Genomic DNA, 7,372 nt, shown 5'->3' on the forward strand with positions numbered 1-7,372 from the left:
TTGCACTGCAGCCTTTATTGACACAGCTGATATATTTGGATCGACTCAGCAAAATTCCTGCCCATATTTCACGTTGACAAAGCAAAACAGTGTTTTGTCACGTCAGTATTTTCCTCACTGATTAGATTCTTGCTGCGATAGCAAACCCTCCAAAACATAATTTAAATAAAACTCTGCATTTAAAACCCTTACACTCTTCTGAGAATGCTGTGCACAATATTTAATAAGGAAGAATTGAAGACAACCGTAACTCTGTGCAGCTGTCACTCACACACAGTAACACTGAACATCCACCCTCAGACTGTTTTTACTCAATGGCAAACGTTTTAGGATAAAAAATGCACTGTAATTTCACTGATCACTTACAGCTGACATAAACTCCCTCATCTATCATCTACTTTCTTCCATTTTTATTTAATTGTATTACGGTACTTAGTTCTCTGTTGGCATCACATTTTAAAAGTGTTGTTTTCTTTGTGCTTGTGTCTGCTTAACAAAAGCTTAAAACAATTTCCATCGTACACATAAAAAGCAGAAAATGTTTTTCTTTTGTATTAAGTGTGAAAATGAGTATGAAAATGAATAAAGTTGGAAACTTTTCCGGGCATTTATTTATTTCAACTTGGAATGTAGATAAAAACACTTGAGAGAACAAGCCCTTTTAACAATATAATAAAATATGCACAAACATGACTGTGGATCCAAATCACTGACAGAGTCTCGTAGAACACAATATCTTCAATCTGACACTCCTTTCATATTTGGCTTCAGAAAATTTCGTTGTGGATAGAAATATTTGATTTAAGCAATAAATGGTTTGTCTCACTGGACCTGACTCATACATTCTTCATCAGGCCTCTTGCTCCAAGCCAAGCCTGCACTGGGATCAAACTGATTTTAGCTCAGGGATTAGGGGGCTTTCTTCGCCACGAGCAGGAAAACCAATGACCCACATTAGCTTCATTTATCAGTTGCTTTTCAAAACAGTGAGTTGACTGGAATGCACAGAGCAGGACACCTATTGGCAGATTAAAGTAATTACACCTTGTGTGTGTTTGCTCATACGACCCATTCAGAAACTTCTTCCCTCACTCTCATCATCTGGTTGATGACTACAAGCCGTTGTTAGTCATTTCCATTTTTATTGAGCTTCCACTTTCCCCTGATGAAATGATGATCTATATTGGTATCACTGTTCCATAAAGTCTTTGTTTGTGAAGTATTGTTTAAAATAAGACACTTACAAAATACAAAATAGCATCATCCCAGCCTTTGTCAACACGGTCTTTTCATCACTGTGATGACATTCAAATTGCATGTAAAGTTATTTAGTTTTACATAGATTATCCATATATTATACCCAGTACTTGAGTTGTAAAAAAGAATCAGGGGGGATGGTAGATTTTATCATATGGGGACAGATAATTTGTGCTGATTACAAATAATATAATATATTACAAATAATAGCACTGACCAAAACACCTGCAGAAATACTGCAGGAATGACATAGCAGCAGTTAAATGCAGCCTTCTGTAAGCTTTAAATATCCACTGGGCTTACATCAAATACATCAAAACACAACAATAAAAAACAGTTTTCTGAACTTATCAATATGATTCTGTCCTTCACAGGTAAAACGGATCACTGCAAAAACTCAAAATAAGAATATTTTGTCCTATTTCTAGTTAAAATGTCTCATTTTAGTAAAATAATCTTATTACACTTAAAACAAGACTTATCACTGGAAAAAACAACATTTTTCACCTGTTTCAAGTAGATTTTCACTTGAAATAAGTAGAAAAAATCTGCCAGTGGAACAAGATTTTTTATCTTGTAATGAGAAGATAAATCTTGTCCCACTGGCAGATTTTTCTACTTATTTCAAGTGAAAATGTACTTGAAACAGGTAAAAATTGTCAAATGAATTATTTTTCTGGTGTTATTTTTCTGGTGATGACGCTAAATGTTGAAATAGCAGTAAAACCACATTCATTGATGAAATGACATAAGGGATGGAAAAGGGGGATGGCAGTTTTACAGGGGGGATGATTTTGACCGTTCGTTATTTCAGGGGGGATGCCATCCCCCCTCATCCCCCCTCAACTCGAGTACTGATTATACCCATTTATTCTTGTTTAGGGTCACATGGATCTGTGGGAGCCTATCCCAGCTCTCTGTGGGTGGAATGCAGCGGTACACCCTGGACATGTTTCTGTCCATCAGAGGGCCACACACTCGCTCCTATGTGCAATTACTCTGAGGTGTTTTGGAGGAGAGGAACTTTGGGAGGAAGCTGAAAACATGGTCCTGCAGCTGTCCCCATTCAAGATTTGAACCAGGAACCTTCTTGCTGTGAGGCGACAGTAACCACCAAGCCACCATGCTGCCCCTCCCGTCAAATGTTCTTTTATTTGTTTTCAGACAGAGACCCTCTCACAAGACTGTCCTTCTCGATACAGGAAACGTATATGCCTGTGTTGCCTGCATGCAGTCTTTTAAAATCTGTTTGCTGGGTCACACCTTTCCCATTTGCCTTCACTAGTATTCAGAGTAGTGAGCTGCCTCTCAAAGAAATGGATGCCAAAAAATGCCACTTATTATCAGGTCTAGCTTTAATGACTTAAAGATCATACTGCATTTGTAAAAATCGAATTATTTTTTTAGACGTGTTGACATTGCAAACATTTCTTTCTTTCTTTTTGACTCATCACATTATTAATTGTATGCATGTTTCATTGTAAAGCAACTTACTACGACGGAGTATTAGGGCCAAACTAAGACAAAAAAAAATTGGAAATTACGAGAATAAAGTCATAATATAATGAGAATAAACTCGTAAAATTACGAGAATAAAGTCGTAATGTTGTGAGAATAAAGTCGTAATAGAATAAAGTCATAATATTATGAGAATAAAGTCGTCATATTACGAGAATAAAGTCGTAAAATTACGAGAATAAAGTCGTAACATTACGAGAATAAAGTCGTAATATTATGAGAATAAAGTCGTAATATTACGAGAATAAAGTCGTAAAATTCCGAGAATAAAGTCGTAAAATTCCGAGAATAAAGTTGTGACATTACGAGAATAAAGTCGTAATGAATAAAGTGGTAATTTATGAGAATAAAGTTGTAATATTATGAAAATATCATTTATGAGAACTCTAACAGGAAGAGCAGTCTTCTCCCTGTGTTAAAATTAGGAATATTTAGCATCTTGTGAAGTTATATTTATATATTTGTAATATATTTAATATTACGACTTTATTCTCAAAATATTACGACTTTATTCTCGTAATATTATGACTTTATTCTCGTAATTATACAACTTTATTCTCATATTATTATGACTTTATTCTCGTAATTTCCTTTTTTTGTCTTGGTTTGGCCCTAATACTCCGTCGTAACTTACAAACCAAAAGTAGAAAAAAATGTTCCTCGATTGATCTGGGTTTTTTTTGTTTTTATTTGTGGTTTTGATAATTGTGACCACTAAATGTTATCATGCTGCACACTAATGTTGTGTTGTAATTTTTTTTCCACGTAAATCAAAATGATTGTCTATTGCAATATTGTATTGTTTGATTGAGTGCTTGACATAAACAAATGATGGTGTGACTGTCATTGGGTTACCGAACACACCCTCAATATTCTTAGAGAAATACCACAGTCCGACTGATTTACTGCTGACTCAAATTATATCAAATGGCCCATTCCCCCCAAAGTCAAGGGAACTCATTTTAAATTGAACAATAAAATGTATCCAACCGCTGAATTTTTGAGACAAAGATTTCAATCTAAAGTTGGCCCCTGTGCTTTTTGTAATGAATCTGAAGAATCACATGTTTCTATTGTGTCTTTTTGCCGTGAAATTGGAAATTGGCTATCTTTAAAAATGAACGACATCCCAAAATTAGAAATCTCAAATATTATTTTTTACATATTACATACATACATATTTTTACAATTGTTAACCAAGAGAGACAATTTTCTCTCTTAGTTAATGTTATTCTTTTACCGGCTAAATATCATATACACTGTTGTAAGTGGAGAAAAATTAAGCCCCCTTTCAAATTATTTTTAAATGATTTCAAATAAAGGGGCAGCACGGTGGCTTAGTGGTTAGCACTGTTGCCTCACAGCAAGAAGGTTCCCGGTTCAACTCCCAGGCCCAGCAGGGTCTTTCTGTGTCCAGGGTGTAACCCCTGCCTCTCGCCTGAAAAATAGCTGGGATAGGCTCCAGCAGACCCCCGTGACCCTGCAAAGGATAAAGCGGATAATGGATGGATGATTTCAAATGTTTTTTTGTCTCTATAAAAAAAATTAAGTCAAATAACACCAAAAAATTATTAGCTGATATATCAAAGTATCTTTTATTTTAATTTCTTTCTGAAATGTCGATGCTATTTGCCTTAAAATGCCTTACTGTTTTTGTTATTAATTTTATTTATATTTACATTTGTTGTTTGTGTGTACGGTATGTCTCTTGTTCATGATACCTCCAAAAATATGTTCTATTTTCTTATATTGTATTGTATTACTTATATTATATTGTATTGTATTGCTGATATATCAAAGTATCTTTTATTTTAATTTCTTTCTGAAATGTCGATGCTATTTGCCTTAAAATGCCTTACTGTTTTTGTTATTAATTTTATTTATGTTTACCTTTGTTGTTTGTGTGTACGGTATGTCTGTTGTTCATGATACCTCCAAAAATATGTTCTATTTTCTTATATTGTATTGTATTTCCTCCACAAGCAGTTTGTATAAATGTGTGTTTTTGTTTATAAATTGTTTTATTTTTCCTTCTTTATTGAACACAATAAAACAACATAGAACAGTAATTAAACATCTTCTCGTAAGGATGATAGTATACTTAGTAGACATAATATGAGATGCTGTCAAATATAGAGCTATAGAGAAAAAACTATTAACTATATATTGAAATAAAAGACAAACAGGGGTTTTTATAAAGTGCAAACTATAAAAGTATCACAGTATTTAAAATCAGGCAAACAAAAGTGCCAAAAAGAGGAGCAAGGACTGAGGCATGCATCAAAAAAGCAGAAAACAAGATATATCGTCACAAATCTTTTTAGCCATTTTGTTGGAGTCTATTTTTCTTAGGGATAAGAATAATAATTTAAAATCATTTAAAAACCAATCAAAGGAGGGTTTGCTTTTCCTCCACTTACTACAATGAATATGATATTTACCCATGAGAATAACTATATTTTTTATGTCAGATACATTCGACTTCAAGTTATCTATATAGAAAAAAATATGAGAGATATCAAAGACTGGTATGTCCTCTATTCTAAGTAGTAACCAGTTTCTTAATTCTAACCAGACGTTTCTGGACACAGGACACAGGAAAAACATATGTTCTAAAGTTTCATCTGCTACATTACAGAAAGCACATTGATCAACTTCGAACTTGAATCTTTTTTTAAGGAATTCTGCAACACTTTATACGATATTTTAAAGTGAGTTTTCTTAATCTTTGGGGAAATGGGCCATCTAATATATTTAGAATGAGCTTTTATCAACATAGACACAGTTATTTTCTCATTCTCTTGTTGTTTATTACGACGGGATATTAGGGCTAAATTAAGACAAAAAAAATGGAAATTACGAGAATAAAGTCATAATAATATGAGAATAAAGTCATAAAATTACAAGAATAAAGTCATAATATTACGAGAATAAAGTCGTAATATTTTGAGAATAAAGTCGTAATATTACGAGAATAAAGTTGTAATATTAAATATATTATAAATATCTATCTATAACTTCACAAGATGCTCAATATTCCTCATTTTAACACAGGGAGAAGAAGCTCTTCCTGTTAGAGTTCTCATAAATTATATTCTCATAATATTACAACTTTATTCTCATAATATTACGACTTTATTCTCGTAAGATAATATTACGACTTTATTCTCGTAATGTTACGACTTTATTCTCGTAATATACAACTTTATTCTCGTAATGTTACGACCAGTGGTGGACAGTAACGGAGTAAATTTACTTGAGTACTGTACTTAAGTACATATCCAGAGGATTTGTACTTTACTTGAGTATTAGATTTTTTTGGTACTTATTACTCTTACTTGAATACATTTCCAAGACAAATATTTTTACTTTTACTTGAGTAAATTTCTAGGAAGGCTGAAAAGTACTCGTTACTTTCAGGTCTGCTCTTTTTTCTTCTTCCCTAAAATCCTATTGGACACAAGCTGTTTTTGTCAAAGGAGGAGACCTATCACAGTGCACGCTCTCCACTGGGATGTACGTAAAGCGGAAATACGTCAAGCTTCCTCAAAACGATACCGCCAAAGTAGCCTGCGTTTGTCAAGACAGAGCCGCAACAAGTCAAGACAGAGCCGCAACAAGTCAAGACATAGCTGCAACAATGGCTACGCCTGCGTCAGGAGAAGAAAGACAATCCGCTGAGTCGTCTGAGTCTGATAATGAGCCGGACTCGGAGCAGGGACTTTCACAAAATCCTTGGCCGTATCTTAACTCAATGTTTGAGTTCGAACGATTAAAAAACGAGGGCACAGACAAACCACAGACATTAATTTTCAAATGTTTATTGTGTCTGCCGAAGCAGAACTACCTCTCTGCTTTGAAATTTACTCTTACTCTTACTTTTACTCAAAGTAAATTTAAAAGCATTTACTTTTGGATACTTAAGTACCTTTAAAAGCAAGTACTTTTCTACTCTTACTCGAGTAATATTTTGACTGAGCTACTTTTACTTGTAACGGAGTAAATTTTGACCAGTAGTATTTGTACTCTTAAGTACTGGGGTCCAGTACTCTGTCCACCTCTGGTTACGACTTTATTCTCATAATATTACGACTTTATTCTATTATGACTTTATTCTCGCAACATTATGATTTTATTCTCGTAATTTTACGACTTTATTCTCATTATATTATGACTTTATTCTCCATCCATCCATTATCCATACCCGCTTCATCCTTTGCAGGGTCACGGGGGTCTGCTGGAGCCTATCCCAGCTATTTACAGGCGAGAGGCAGGGGTTCACCTGGACAGGTCGCCAGTCTACCACAGGGCCACATATACAGACAAACAATCAAACACACTCACACTCACACCTACGGGCAATTTAGAATCATCAATTAACCTAGCATGCATGTTTTTGGACTGTGGGAGGAACTTTATTTTTTTTTCTTAGTTTGGCCCTAACTCTCCGTCGTAGTTTATAAATTGTGTTTAATAAAGAAATAAATAAATAAGGTATGTAAAGGACCAAAGAAAAAATCACACGGAACTGATAATATTGCGCCTGCAAGAAGTACATAAACGTGTAAATATCTATGCAAGACGGCGGCCGGGCTTG

The sequence above is a fragment of the Cololabis saira genome, chromosome 1 (genome assembly GCF_033807715.1).
Source record: "Cololabis saira isolate AMF1-May2022 chromosome 1, fColSai1.1, whole genome shotgun sequence".
NCBI classification, from domain to species: Eukaryota; Metazoa; Chordata; class Actinopteri; order Beloniformes; family Belonidae; genus Cololabis; species Cololabis saira.